Genomic DNA, 16,255 nt, shown 5'->3' with positions numbered 1-16,255 from the left:
CAGTGCGGCACTCCCTCAGTGCTGACCCTCTGACAATGCGGCACTCCCTCAGTCTGTACCTCCGACATTGCAGCACACCGTCAGTACTGCCCCTCTGGCAGTGCGGTACTCCCTCAGTACTGCCCCACCAACAGTGCAGCACTTCTTCAGTATGACCGTCTGACAGTGCGGCACTCCCTCAGTATGACCCTCCAACATTGCTGCACTCCCTCAATACTGACCCTCTGACAATGCGGCACTCCCTCAGAACTGCCCCTCCAACAGTGCAGCACTCCCTCAGTACTGACCCTCTGAGAGTGCAGCACACCCTCAGTATGACCCTCCGAAGGTGCAGCAGTCCCTCATTACTGACCCTCCAACAGTGCGACACTCCCTCAGTAATGACCGTCTGACGGTGCGACACTCCCTCAGTACTGCCCCACCAACAGTGCAGCACTTCTTCAGTATGACCGTCTGACAGTGCGGCACTCCCTCAGTATGACCCTCCAACATTGCAGCACTCCCTCAATACTGACCCTCTGACAGTGCGGCACTCCCTCAGAACTGCCCCTCCAACAGTGCAGCACTCTTTCAGTACTGACCCTCCGACAGTGCAGCACTCCCTCAGTACTGACCCTCTGAGAGTGCAGCACACCCTCAGTATGACCCTCCGAAGGTGCAGCAGTCCCTCATTACTGACCCTCCAACAGTGCGACACTCCCTCAGTAATGACCGTCTGACGGTGCGACGCTCCCTCAGTACTGACCCTCCGACAGTGCAGCACTCCCTCAGTAATGACCGTCTGACGGTGCGACGCTCTCTCAGTACTGACCCTCCGACAGTGCAGCACTCCCTCAGTATGGCCCTCTGACAGTGCGGCACTCCCTCAGTACTGCCCCTCTGACAATGCAGCATTCCCTCAGTATGGCCCTCTGACAGTGCGGCACTCCCTCAGTACTGTCCCTCTGACAATGCGGCACTCCCTCAGTATGAACCTCCGACATTGCAGCACACCGTCAGTACTGCCCCTCTGGCAGTGCGGCACTCCCTCAGTACTGCCCCACCAACAGTGCAGCACTTCTTCAGTATGACCGTCTGACAGTGCGGCACTCCCTCAGTATGACCCTCCAACATTGCAGCACTCCCTCAATACTGACCCTCTGACAGTGCGGCACTCCCTCAGAACTGCCCCTCCAACAGTGCAGCACTCTTTCAGTACTGACCCTCCGACAGTGCAGCACTCCCTCAGTACTGACCCTCTGAGAGTGCAGCACACCCTCAGTATGACCCTCCGACAGTGCAGCACTCCCTCAGTAATGACCGTCTGACGGTGCGACGCTCTCTCAGTACTGACCCTCCGACAGTGCAGCACTCCCTCAGGACTGCCCCTCTGACAGTGAGACACTCCCTCAGTACTAACCCTCTGACGCTGCGATGCTCCCTCAGTACTGACCCTCTGACAGTGCGGCACTCCCTCAGTACTGACCCTGTCATGGTGCAGCACTCCCTCAGTACTGACCCTCTGATGGTGCAGCACTCGCTCAGTACTGACCCTCTGACAATGCAGCACTCCCTCAGTACTGACCCTCTGATGCTGCAATGCTCCCTCAGTACTGACCCTCTGACGGTGCAGCACTCGCTCAGTACTGACCCTCTGACAATGCAGCACTCCCTCAGTACTGACCCTCCGACAGTGCAGCATTCCCTCAGTACTGACCCTCTGACGGTGCAGCACTCCCTCAGTACTGACCCTCTGACGGTGCGATGCTCCCTCAGTACTGACCCTCTGACAGTGCAGCACTCCCTCAGTACTGACCCTCTGACGGTGTAGCCCCTCTCAGTACTGCCCCTCTGACGGTGCAGCACTCCCTCAGTACTGACCCTCTGACGGTGCAGCACTCCCTCAGTACTGACCCTCTGATGGTGTAGCACTCCCTCAGTACTGACCCTCTGATGGTGCAGAACTCCCTCAGTACTGGCCCTCCGACGGTGCAGCACTCCCTCAGTCTGACCCTTTGACACTGCGGCACTCCCTCAGTACTGACCCTCCAACATTGTAGCACTCCCTCAGTACTGCCCCTATGACGGTGTAGCCCCTCTCAGTACTGACCCTCTGACGGTGCAGCACTCCCTCAGTACTGACCCTCTGATGGTGCAGAACTCCCTCAGTACTGACCCTCTGACGGTGCGATGCTCCCTCAGTACTGACCCTCTGACAGTGCAGCACTCCCTCAGTACTGACCCTCTGACGGTGTAGCCCCTCTCAGTACTGACCCTCTGACAGTGCAGCACTCCCTCAGTACTGACCCTCTGACGGTGTAGCCCCTCTCAGTACTGACCCTCTGACGGTGCAGCACTCCCTCAGTACTGACCCTCTGATGGTGCAGAACTCCCTCAGTACTGACCCTCTGACGGTGCGATGCTCCCTCAGTACTGACCCTCTGACAGTGCAGCACTCCCTCAGTACTGACCCTCTGACGGTGTAGCCCCTCTCAGTACTGACCCTCTGACAGTGCAGCACTCCCTCAGTACTGACCCTCTGACGGTGTAGCCCCTCTCAGTACTGACCCTCTGATGGTGCAGCACTCCCTCAGTACTGGCCCTCCGACGGTGCAGCACTCCCTCAGTATGACCCTTTGACACTGCGACGCTCCCTCAGTACTGACCCTCTGACAGTGCAGCACTCCCTCAGTCCTGACCATCGGACAGTTCAGCACTCCCTCAGTACTGACCGTCGGACAGTGCAGCACTCCGTCAGTACTGACCGTCGGACAATGCAGCACTCCCTCAGTATTGACCCTCTGACGGTGCGGCACTCCCTCAGTACCGACCCTCGAACGGTGCAGCACTCCCTCAGTACTGCCCCTCTGACAGTGCAGCACTCCCTCAGTCCTGACCATCGGACAGTGCAGCACTCCCTCAGTACTGACCGTCGGACAGTGCAGCACTCCCTCAGTATTGACCCTCGAACGGTGCAGCACTCCCTCAGTACTGACCCTCTGACAGTGCAGCACTCCCTCAGTCCTGACCCTCGGACAGTCCTGCACTCCCTCAGTACTGACCCTCGGACAGTGCAGCACTCCCTCAGTACTGACCCTCTGACAGTGCAGCACTCCCTCAGTCCTGACCCTCGGACAGTCCTGCACTCCCTCAGTACTGACCCTCGGACAGTGCAGCACTCCCTCAGTACTGACCCTCTGATGGTGCAGCACTCCCTCAGTACTGACCCTCTAACGGTGCAGCACTCCCTCATTACTGCACTGGGAGTGCCAGCCTGGATTTTGCACTCAAGTTTTTGGAGTGGAGTTGAACCCAGGACCTTGTACCTCGAAGGTGAGACTGCTACCACTGATTCAAAGCTGGCACCATCTTTATCCCCAGCCATTCACAAAAACACTGCCCCAATTCAACTCTGCACCTTTCCACTGAAACAGTCAGGCTGGATTGCGGAACTGAAAGTAATAATGAAAAAATACTGGAGAAATTAATGAGACTGAAAGCTGACAAAACCCCTGCTCCTGATGGCTTACATCTTCTGGTACTGCAGAGATAATCGGGAAATTGTGTTTGACAAACCTACTTGAGATTTTTTGAGGTTGTAATAAGTAGGGTGGATAAAGGGGACCGAGCGGATGTAATGTATCTGGTCTTTCAATAAAATGTTGCACAAAAGGTTGATGCATAAGGGCTGATGGGGTTGGGGGTAATATATTAGCATGGAGAGAGGATTAGTTAAAGGACAGAAAACTAGCAGGGTACAGCAAGGAACCAGTGCTGGGGCCTCAGCTATTTACAATCTATATTAATGACTTAGACAAAGAGACCGAGTGTAATGTATCGAAGTTTGCTGACAATACAAAGCGAGATGGGAAACTTAAGGAGGATGCAAAGAGACTGTAAAGGGATTTAGACAGGTTGGGTCAGTGAGAAAGAAGTAGAGGCATGTTCAGGTCGGGAAAATGAACCTGACCCAAACCCAATTGATCCACAGCGGACCCGAGCCCGACCCGGCCCGAGTTCCTCCAATTTTAAACTGAGCCTGACCAGACCCGAGCCCAACCCCGACATGATCCAACCCGAGCCTGCCCCCAACTCAACACAACCCGATCCCAATCCCAACTCGACCCAACCCGAGCCTGCCCCCAACTTGACCCGACTTGAGCCTGCCCCCGACTTGACCCGACTTGAGCCTGCCCCCAACATGACCCAACCCTGCCCCCAACTCGACCCAACCCGAGCCAGCCCCCAACATGACCCAACCCGAGCCTGCCCCCAACTCGACCCAACCCGAGCCTGCCCCCAACTCGACCCAACCCGAGCCTGCCCCCAACATGACCCAACCCGAGCCTGCCCCCAACTCGACCCAACCCGAGCCTGGCCCCAACTCGACCCAACCCGAGACTGCCCCCAACTCGACCCAACCCGAGCCTGCCCCCAACTCGACCCAACCCGAGACTGCCCCCAACTCGACCCAACCCGTGCCTGCCCCCAACTCGACCCAACCCGAGCCTGGCCCCAACTCGACCCAACCCGAGCCTGCCCCCGACTTGACCCGACCCGAGCCTGCCCCCGACTCGACCCAACCCGAGCCTGGCCCCAACTCGACCCAACCCGAGCCTGCCCCCGACTTGACCCGACCCGAGCCTGCCCCCGACTCGACCCAACCCGAGCCTGGCCCCAACTCGACCCAACCCGAGCCTGCCCCCAACTCGACCCAACCCGAGCCTGCCCCCAACATGACTCAACCGGAGACTGCCCCCGACATGACCCAACCCGAGCCTGCCCCCAACATGACTCAACCGGAGACTGCCCCCGACATGACCCAATCCGAGCCTGCCCCCGACTTGACCCGACCCGAGCCTGCCCCCGACTCGACCCAACCCGAGCCTGCCCCCGACTTGACCCGACCCGAGCCTGCCCCCGACTCGGCCCAACCCGAGCCTGCCCCCGACTTGACCCGACCCGAGCCTGCCCCCGACTCGACCCAACCCGAGCCTGCCCCCAACTTGACCCGACCCGAGCCTGCCCCCAACTCGACCCAACCCGAGCCTGCCCCCAACACGACCCAACCTGAGCCTGCCCCCAACATGACCCAATCCGAGCCTGCCCCCAACATGACTCAACCGGAGACTGCCCCCGACTTGACCCGACCCGAGCCTGCCCCCGACTCGACCCAACCCGAGCCTGCCCCCCACGCGACCCAACCCGAGTCTGCCCCCAACATGTCCCAACCCGAGCCTGGCCTCCACTCGACCCAAGCTGAGCCTGCCCCCGACATGACCCAACCCGAGCCTGCCCCCATCATGACCCAACACGAGCCTGCCCCCAACTCGACCCAACCCGAGCCTGCCCCCAAATCGACCCAACCGAGCCTGCCCACAACACGACCCAACCCAAGCCTGCCCCCAACATGACTCAACCGGAGACTGCCCCCGACATGACCCAACCCGAGCCTGCCCCCAACATGACTCAACCGGAGACTGCCCCCGACATGACCCAATCCGAGCCTGCCCCCGACTTGACCCGACCCGAGCCTGCCCCCGACTCGACCCAACCCGAGCCTGCCCCCGACTTGACCCGACCCGAGCCTGCCCCCGACTCGACCCAACCCGAGCCTGCCCCCGACTTGACCCGACCCGAGCCTGCCCCCGACTCGACCCAACCCGAGCCTGCCCCCAACTTGACCCGACCCGAGCCTGCCCCCAACTCGACCCAACCCGAGCCTGCCCCCAACACGACCCAACCTGAGCCTGCCCCCAACATGACCCAATCCGAGCCTGCCCCCAACATGACTCAACCGGAGACTGCCCCCGACTTGACCCGACCCGAGCCTGCCCCCGACTCGACCCAACCCGAGCCTGCCCCCCACGCGACCCAACCCGAGCCTGCCCCCAACATGTCCCAACCCGAGCCTGGCCTCCACTCGACCCAAGCCGAGCCTGCCCCCGACATGACCCAACCCGAGCCTGCCCCCAACATGACCCAACACGAGCCTGCCCCCAACTCGACCCAACCCAAGCCTGCCCCCGACATGACCCAACCCGAGCCTGCCCCCAACTCGACCCAACCGAGCCTGCCCACAACACGACCCAACCCAAGCCTGCCCCCGACATGACCCAACCCGAGCCTGCCCCCAACTCGACCCGACCCGAGCCTGCCCCCAACTCGACCCGACCCGAGCCTGCTCCCAACTCAACCCTACCCGAGCCTGCCCCCAACTCGACCCAACCTGAGCCCGACCCCGATATGACCCAACCCGAACCTGCCCCCAACACGACTCAGCCCGAGTCTGCCCCCGACTTGACCCAAACCGAGCCTGCCCCCGACACGACTCAGCCCGAGTCGGCCCCCGACTTGACCCAACCCGAGCCTGCCCCCAACACGACCCAACCCGAGCCTGCCCCCGACTTGACCCAACCCGCGCCTGCCCCCAACTCGACCCAACCCGAGCCTGACCCCGATATGACCCAACCCGAGCCTGCCCTCGACACAACTCAGCCCGAGTCTGCCCCCGACTTGACCCAACCCGCGCCTGCCCCCAACTCGACCCAACCCGAGCCTGCCCCCGACATTACCCAACCCGAGCCTGCCCCCAACTCGACCCAACCCGAGCCTGCCCCCGACATGATTCAACCCGAGGCTGCCCCCAACTCGACCCAACCCGAGCCTGCCCCCGACATGATTCAACCCGAGGCTGCCCCCAACTCAACCCAACCCGAGCCTGCCCCCGACATGACCCCACCCGAGCCTGCCCCCAACTCGACCCAACCCGAGCCTGCCCCCGATATGACCGAACCCGAGCCTGCCCCCAACTCGACCCAACCCGAGCCTGCCCCCGACATTACGCAACCCAAGCCTGCCCCCAACTCAACCCAACCCGAGCCTGCCCCCGACATGACCCAACCCGAGCCTGGCCTCCACTCGACCCAACCCGAGCCTGGCCTCCACTCGACCCAACCCGAGTCTGCCCCCGACATGACCCAACCCGAGCCTGGCCTCCACTCGACCCAACCCGAGTCTGCCCCCGACATGACCCAACCCGAGCCTGCCCCCAACATGACCCAACCCGAGCCTGCCCCCAACATGACCCAAACCGCGCCCGCCCCCGACTTGACCCAACCCGAGCCTGCCCCCAACATGACCCAACCTGAGCCTGCACCCAACATGACCCAACCTGAGCCTGCCCCCGACACGACTCAGCCCGTTTCTGCCCCCGACATGACCCAACCGGAGCCTGCCCCCGACACGACTCAGCCCGAGTCTGCCCCCGACATGACCCAACCGGAGCCTGCCCCCGACACGACTCAGCCCGTTTCTGCCCCCGACATGACCCAACCCGAGCCTGCCCCCAACTTCACCCAACCCGAGCCTGCCCCCGACATGATTCAACCCGAGGCTGCCCCCAACTCGACCCAACCCGAGCCTGCCCCCGACATGACCCCACCCGAGCCTGCCCCCAACATGACCCAACCCGAGCCTGCCCCCGACATGACCCCACCCGAGCCTGCCCCCAACTCGACCCAACCCGAGCCTGGCCTCCACTCGACCCAACCCGAGCCTGCCCCCGACATGACCCAACCCGAGCCTGGCCTCCACTCGACCCAACTCGAGCCTGGCTTCCACTCGACCCAACCCGAGCCTGCCCCCGACATGACCCAACCCGAGCCTGGCCTCCACTCGACCCAACCCGAGCCTGCCCCCAACATGACCCAACCCGAGCCTGCCTCCAACATGACCCAACCCGAGCCTGGCCTCCACTCGACCCAACCCGAGCCTGCCCCCGACATGACCCAACCCGAGCCTGCCCCCAACTCGACCCAACCCGAGCCTGCCCCCGACATGAACCAACCCGAGCCTGCCCCCAACTCGACCCAACCCGCGCCCGCCCCCGACTTGACCCAACCCGAGCCTGCCCCCCACGCGACCCAACCCGAGCCTGCCCCCAACATGACCCAACCCGAGCCTGGCCTCCACTCGACCCAACCCGAGCCTGCCCCCGACATGACCCAACCCGAGCCTGCCCCCAACTCGACCCAACCCGAGCCTGCCCCCGACATGACCCAACCCGAGCCTGCCCCCAACTCGACCCAACCCGCGCCCGCCCCCGACATGACCCAACCCGAGCCTGCCCCCAACATGACCCAACCCGGGCCTGCCCCCAACATGACCCAACCCGAGCCTGGCCCCCACTCGACCCAACCCGAGCCTGCCCCCGACATGACCCAACCCGAGCCTGCCCCCGGCATGACCTAACCCGAACCTGCCCCCAACTCGACCCAACCCGAGCCTGCCCCCGACTTGACCCAACCCGAGCCTGCCCCCGACATGACCCAACCCGAGCTTACCCCCGACATGACCCAACCCGGGCCTGCCCCCGACATGACCCAACCCGAGCCTGCCCCCGACATGACCCAACCCAAGCCTGCCCCCAACTCGACCCAACCCGAGCCTGCCCCCGACATGACCCAACCCGAGCCTGCCCCCAACTCGACCCAACCCGAGCCTGCCCCCGACATGACCCAACCCGAGCCTGCCCCCAACTCGGCCCAACCTGAGCCTGCCCCCAACATGACCCAACCCGAGCATGCCCCCGACATGACCCAACCCGAGCCTGCCTCCAACATGACCCAACCCGAGCCTGCCCCCGACATGATTCAACCCGAGGCTGCCCCCAAATCGACCCAACCCGAGCCTGCCCCCGACATGACCCAACCCGAGCCTGCCCCCAACATGACCCAACCTGAGCCTGCACCCTACATGACCCCACCCGAGCCTGCCCCCAACTCGACCCAACCCGAGCCTGCCCCCGACATGACCCAACCCGAGCCTGCCCCCAACTCGACCCAACCCGAGCCTGCCCCCGACATTACGCAACCCGAGCCTGCCCCCAACTCGACCCAACCCGAGCCTGGCCTCCACTCGACCCAACTCGAGCCTGCCCCCGACATGACCCAACCCGAGCCTGGCCTCCACTCGACCCAACCCGAGCCTGGCCTCCACTCGACCCAACCCGAGCCTGCCCCCGACATGACCCAACCCGAGCCTGCCCCCGACATGACCCAACCCGAGCCTGGCCTCCACTCGACCCAACCCGAGCCTGCCCCCCACGCGACCCAACCCGAGCCTGCCCCCAACATGACCCAACCCGAGCCTGGCCTCCACTCGACCCAACCCGAGCCTGCCCCCGACATGATTCAACCCGAGGCTGCCCCCAACTCGACCCAACCCGAGCCTGCCCCCGACATGACCCCACCCGAGCCTGCCCCCAACTCGACCCAACCCGAGCCTGCCCCCGACATGACCCAACCTGAGCCTGCCCCCAACTCGACCCAACCCGAGCCTGCCCCCAACATTACGCAACCCAAGCCTGCCCCCAACTCGACCCAACCCGAGCCTGGCCTCCACTCGACCCAACCCGAGCCTGCCCCCGACATGACCCAACCCGAGCCTGGCCTCCACTCGACCCAACCCGAGCCTGGCCTCCACTCGACCCAACCCGAGCCTGCCCCCGACATGACCCAACCCGAGCCTGGCCTCCACTCGACCCAACCCGAGCCTGCCCCCGACATGACCCAACCCGAGCCTGCCCCCAACATGACCCAACCCGAGCCTGCCCCCAACATGACCCAACCCGAGCCTGCCCCCAACTCGACCCAACCCACGCCCGCCCCCGACTTGACCCGACCCGAGCCTGCCCCCAACTTGACCCGACCCGAGCCTGCCCCCAACATGACCCAACCTGAGCCTGCCCCCGACACGACTCAGCCCGAGTCTGCCCCCGACATGACCCAACCGGAGCCTGCCCCCGACACGACTCAGCCCGAGTCTGCCCCCCACGCGACCCAACCCGAGCCTGCCCCCAACTCGACCCAACCCGCGCCCGCCCCCGACTTGACCCAACCCGAGCCTGCCCCCCACGCGACCCAACCCGAGCCTGCCCCCGACATGATTCAACCCGAGGCTGCCCCCAACTCGACCCAACCCGAGCCTGCCCCCGACATGACCCAACCCGAGCCTGCCCCCAACATGACCCAACCTGAGCCTGCCCCCAACATGACCCCACCCGAGCCTGCCCCCAACTCGACCCAACCCGAGCCTGCCCCTGACATGATCCAATCCGAGCCTGCCCCCGACATGACCCAACCCGAGCCTGCCCCCGACTTGACCCAACACGAGCCTGCCCCCAACATGACCCACCCCGAGCCTGCCCCCAACTCGGCCCAACCCAAGCCTGCCCCCAAGTCGACCCAACCCGAGCATGCCCCCGACATGACCCAACCCGCGCCCGCCCCCGACTTGACCCGACCCGAGCCTGCCCCCGACTTGACACAACCCGAGCCCGACCTGGCCATCCCTTTCCTTAACTTCCGACTGGGAAGCTCCAGGCAGCTGCATCGCATGTGTGATGATGTCATCGTGACATCACTCACTCACTGCGCTGACCCAGTTTCGTCCTGGACTCCCAGCTCAGGTAAGTTATTTAATTTCAATACTTACCAACAGAGCACTTATCATGTGTGTCCGGCCCGGCCTCGACCGACTCGACCTGGACTTAGCCCAACCTGGCCCGAGCCCAAAAGCCGGACCCGGAAGAGGGGCCTGACCCGGCCCGAACCCAACACATGTCATCGGGTCCCATTGGGTTCGGGTCGGGTAGCAGGTCCTTAGCAAGAAGGTGGTAGATGGAGTATAATGTGGGGGGACTGGGAGTTTATACACATTGGTAGGAAGAATAGAAAAACAATCTGTTTTAAATGGTGAGAAATTATTAAATGATTGTATTCATAGGGTGTCCTTGTACATGAAAGATAGAAACTTAACATGTACATGTACAGCAAGCAACTCAGAAGGCATGTTGGCCTTTATAGCAAGGGGATTGCTGTACAAGAACAAGGAAGTCTTGCTGGAATCATATCAGCCTTTGGTGAGACCAACCCTGGAGTTCTGTGTACAGTTTTGCTCTCCTTATCCAAGGAAGCCTTACAGAAGATGCAATGAAGGTTTATTCGATTGATTCCTGGAATGACAGGGCTGTCCTCTGAGGAGAGATAGAATGGAATGGGGCTATATTCTCTGGAGTTTGGAAGAATGAGAGGGCTCGACAGGGTAGATACTGAGACAACACAAAAGCAAATTTCTGCTGATGCTGGAAACCTGAAACAAAAACAAAAATTGCTGGAAATACTCAGCAGGTCTGGGAGCGTCTGTGGAGAGAGAAGCAGAGTTAATGTTTCAGGTTGATGTTCTGATAGAAGGTCATCGACTGAAACGTTGAGGCTGTTTCTCTCTCCCTGGATACCGAGAGGTTGTTTCCCCCTGGCTGGTCAGTCTGGAACTAGGAGTCACAGTGTCAGGATAAGGGAGACGATCATTTCAGGCAGAGATTAGGAGAAATTTCTTCACACAGAAGGTTGTAAATCTTTGGAATTCCCTACCCCAGAGGGTTGTGCATGCTCAGTCATTCAAGGCTGAGAATGACAGGTTTTTGGATTTTAAGAAAATTAAGGGATATGGGGATAATGTGGGAAAGTGGAGTTGAGGTAGAGGATGATCACTGTCTGAGTAAGGATGTTTTTCCTGAATCCCCTATAGGATTTATTTTTTATTTAGAGATACAGCACTGAAACAGGCCCTTCGGCCCACCGAGTCTGTGCCGACCATCAACCACCCATTTTTACTAATCCTACACTAATCCCATATTCCTACCACATCCCCACCTGTCCCTTTCTTCCCCTGCCACCTACCTATACTAGGGGCAATTTATAATGGCCAATTTACCTATCAACCTGCAAGTCTTTGGCTGTGGGAGGAAACCGGAGCACCCGGAGGAAACCCATGCAGACACAGGGAGATTGGTGACTATATTGTATTTGTGGCCTCTAGTTTTGGACACTCTACAAGGGGAAGATTGTTCTCTGTACTTCTACTCGATCAAACCTTTCTATAATTTTACAGACCTCTATAAGGTCACCCCTCAGCCTTCTCTTTTCAAGAGCCAATAGCCCCAGCCTGTTAATCCTTTCCTGATGGATATAACCTCACAGCTTCAGTGTCATCATTGTCATTTTTTTAAACCTTCTCCAATATCCTTTCTATTAATTAATTGAATTAATTGAGAATCTCCCAAGGTTTACCTGATGGAGTCTGCTATGTATTTCTTTGTTGTCTGATCCACGTGGCCAACCATCTGAGATCTGAGATGAGTCCTAGGGCAGAGGTGATGTGGAACATGATGTTCTAAGCACAGGAGAGGAATGAAATTAGCAGACAAGTGCCTCCGCTTGATGTGTCTGCGCAATCTCATTGGGCTCAGCAGCATTAGCAGAAGAACCACATACTGCTCCCCAGCCAGGAGTGACACCACTGCTACATACCCTCAGTGTAGATCAGCACAGTACTAGACTGCAGTCTGCACACTGCACTTCATAGAAAGTTCAGGGTATGGGAATGTGCTGCTTATGTTAATGGACCAGTAATCTAAGGAATGCAAGTTCAAATAATTAGAGATGACCTTGGTGCAGGAGATCAGGATGTAGAATCGGTTTGGGTGAAGATGAGGAATAGTAGAGGAAAGAAGTCATTAGTAGGAGTGGTCTACAGTCCCCTTACAGTAATCCCAATGTCGGACAAAGTATCCAAGAAGAAATATTGGGTGCTTGTGATAAAGGGATGGCAATAATCATGGGTAATTTTAATCTACATATGAACTGGAAAAATCACATTGGCAATAGTAGCCTGGATGAGGAGTTCATAGAATGTTTTCAAGATAGTTTCTTAGAACAGCACATTCTGGAACCAACTAGAGAGCAGGTTATATTAGACTTGGTATTGTATAATGTGACAGGATTAATTAATGACCTCAGAGTAAAGGCACCTCAAGGCAGCAGTGACCACAATATGATTGAATTTTACATCCAGTTTGAAAAAGAGAAGAGTGGGTCTAAGACTAGTATTTTAAACTTGAATAAGAGCAACTATGTGGGCAAGAAAGCTGAGCTAGCTGAAGTGAACTGGGTTACTAGGCTAGGAGATAGATCAATAGAGAAGCAGTGGCAGACATTCCAGGGGATATTTCAGAATACTCAGAATAAGTATATTCCTACTATAAAGAAAAATTCTAAGGGGAGGACTCACCATCCGTGACTAATCACGTAGAAAATAGGAGCAGGAGTAGGCTATTCAGCCCTTCGAGCCTGCTCTGCCATTCATTATGATCATGGCTGATCATCCAACTCAGTAACCTGTTCCCGCTTTCTCCCCATACAAGAAGTTAAGGAAAAAGCATATAACTGCTCAAAGATAAGGGGCAGGAGGCTTAGAGGGGATTTGAGGAAAACTTTTTTCCACCTAGGGGGTGGTTGGAATCTGGAAGACCCTGCCTGAAGGGGTGGTAGAGGCAGGAACCCTCACAACATTTAAGAAGTATTTAGATAAGCACCTGAAATGCCATAGCATACAAGACTACGGGCCAAGTGCTGGAAAATGGGATTCGAATAGATAGGTGCTTGATGGCCGGCACAGACACGATGGGCCAAAGGGCCTGTTACTGTGCTGTATAACTCTATGAATCTATGAGTGGCAGTTCAGATGATCAGTCAGAATATAAAGAGCAGCATAGAATGACTAAAAGGTTAATCAGGAGAAAGAAATTAGAGCAGCTAGGAATGATAAAACAGATAGCAAGAATTTCTACAGATATTTAAAAAGGAAGATTAAGTAGTGAGTGTTGGTCCTCTAGATAGTGAGAATGGGGAGTTAATAGTAGATAATAAGGAAATGGCGGATGCAATGAACAAATATTTTGCTTCTGTCTTCACTATAGAAGATACCACTACATGAATCGCAAAAGGTTCGTATGCAGGTACAGCACGTAATTAGGAAAGCTAATAGAATGTTATTGTTTATCACAAGGGGAATTGAATACAAAAGTAGGGAGGTTATGCTTCAGCTATAAAGGGTGAGACCACATCTGGAGTACTGTGTACAGTACTGGTCTCCTTATTTAAGGAAGGATGTAAATGTGTTGGAGGCAGTACAGAGAATGTTTACTAGACTAATACCTGGAATGGGCGGGCTGTCTTATGAGGAAAGGTTGGACAGGCTAGGCTTGTATCTGCTGGAATTTAGAAGAGTAAGAGGTGACTTGATTGAAACATACAAGATCCTGAGGGGTCTTGACAGGGTGGATGTGGAAAGGACGTTTCCCCTTGTGGGAAAATCTAGAACTAGGGGTCACTGTTTAAAAATGAGGGGTCGCCCATTTAAGACAGAGATGAGGAGAAATTTTTTCTCTGAGGGTCGTGTGGCTTTGGAATTCTCTTCCTCAAAAGGCAGTGGAAGCAGAATCTTTGAATATTTTTAAGGCGGAGGTAGATAGATTCTTGATAAGCAAGGGGGTGAAAGGTTATCGGGGGTAGGTGGAAATGTGGAGTAATCAGTTCAGCCATGAACTTATTGAATGACGGAGCAGGCTTGAGGGGCCGAGTGGCCTCCTCCTGCTTCTAATTCGTATGTTCATATGTTCAATCAAGCTTTGTTTGAAATTTAAATCAGGTAGCTTGACTCTGATTGGTCAAGGCATTGCCCTGAGGAATGAACCAGCGAATGGCTGTCACTTATTTCGTTTAACTGAAACAGGTGCAATGTGTGTACACGTTCTTTCTGACTGCAAAGAACAGGGCCCTGTGTATTAATATATGTAGCTTCCAGTAAACGCAAATGTGCCACACTGCGAGCCCAAATGACAATCTGAAATTGGTTGTCAGCGTAATTCTTAGCACACTGAGGATTATTTAGCAAGTGTTGTCCAATTGTGGAATCACATCTAATGTTGGACACTGTGTTTTGAGTTTTGCAAGCACGTGCTGATTAGGTACGGCCTGTACCCTGCCCATTGCGAACAGCAGCAGGGACAGGTTGTTTGAAATGATCTGCCACCCTTTGGGACGTACGGTCTATATACCTAGCACCACACTGGCATTGAAGTTCATATATCACATTAGTCACTTGTGTGATAGACAGAATGATACAGGTACAGGCCGTACCCAACCAGCCCGGATTGTCAGTCGGGCTCGCAGTGTGGCGCATTTGCCAGGTTTAAATTTCAAACAAAGCTTGCTGCATTCTCCATGGCAATGCCTCTACCAATCAGAGTCCACTTGCCAACCAATTAGCACTATCTTCTCATATAGTATAAATTTGTTGCTTCCCTCACATTCGTATTCTTGCGAATTGTCCTGATAAGTGCAAGACGAAAAGCTTCGACAAAATGTCTCTTTTTTCCGCAATACTCAAATATTAATTCATCAGTTGGAAACTTACATTATACTTTTAATGGAGAAAATTCTACAGTTAACTTTTAAAAAACTGACAGCCAAGATGAATGCTGCAATTTGCATCTGAAACACCTTTGCACATTCCATGGCCCAACTGGAGCCAGAGTCTGAGAAACCCTGGACCCAGAACAATGGCTTGCTCTAAGTAATTGAATTACCTTGGATTGTTTCATTAGCATGGCAGTCAAGGCAGTTCTGACTCATTGATTTTGAAAGAGCAAACACCTCAAAGTGTAAATACTGGCATTCTGGACCTGTGGAGCCAATGCTGAACCTTGTGTCTCATTAGAAGATTCCAGAGAATACCCTGGGGCATGTGACTGTCTGTCCATTTCTGAAAAAACTGGGAGTTTTGTTACACAGAAAAAAGACCAGCATAAACTGAGATGGCAGCAGCAGAGAAGGCTGTGTACCTCCCTTTCTAGAAAACATCAAGCTTGAAAACCCTCTGCAACTGTGGACCCTCCAAGCCTATAGACTGCTACAGCCAGAGAACAGGGGAAGAGAGCCACCTACAATTCTGCCTCCGGAAAATCCCTGAGCAAAGCGGGCCAACCACAAAGTGCACTTTGACCAGCCAAAGACTTCAAGAATACAACTCCAGCTGGAAGACCACCGAATCCATAGAACCATAGAAAAACTACAGCACAGAAGGAGGCCATTCAGTCCATCATGTCTGTGCCGGCTGAAAAAACTAGCCACCCAATCTAATCCCACCTTCCAACACCTGGTCCATAGCTCTGCAGGGTACAGCACTTCAGGTGCACATCCAGGTACCTTTTAAAAGAGTTGAGGGTTTCTGCCTCCACCACCGACCCGGGTAGTGATTTCCAGACACCCACCACCCTCTGGGTGAAAAAGTATTTCCTTATGTCCCCTCTAATCCTTCAATCACCTTTAAATCTGTGCCCCATGGTAATTGACCTCTCCACTAGGGGAAA

At 56.6% G+C, this 16,255-nt stretch overlaps 1 protein-coding gene across 4 annotated transcripts in view; it reads right to left on the bottom strand.

Moving 5' to 3' along the window:
• LOC137384172 (epsin-2-like) overlaps positions 1-16,255 on the bottom strand; it is a 292,528-nt gene that overhangs the window by 242,401 nt on the left and 33,872 nt on the right. For 2 of the 4 annotated variants that reach the window (XM_068057792.1, XM_068057795.1), the window contains exon 2: positions 12,114-12,216. The exons of the other annotated variants lie outside the window; for them this stretch is intronic. The gene's annotated coding sequence lies outside the window, so the exon portion shown is untranslated. The remainder of the gene's footprint in view (positions 1-12,113; positions 12,217-16,255) is intronic. 4 annotated transcript variants of the gene reach the window in all.

This window comes from Heterodontus francisci, chromosome 26, assembly GCF_036365525.1.
Source record: "Heterodontus francisci isolate sHetFra1 chromosome 26, sHetFra1.hap1, whole genome shotgun sequence".
In the NCBI taxonomy this organism is placed as follows: Eukaryota; Metazoa; Chordata; class Chondrichthyes; order Heterodontiformes; family Heterodontidae; genus Heterodontus; species Heterodontus francisci.
This window is presented reverse-complemented; position numbering and strand designations above follow the sequence as displayed.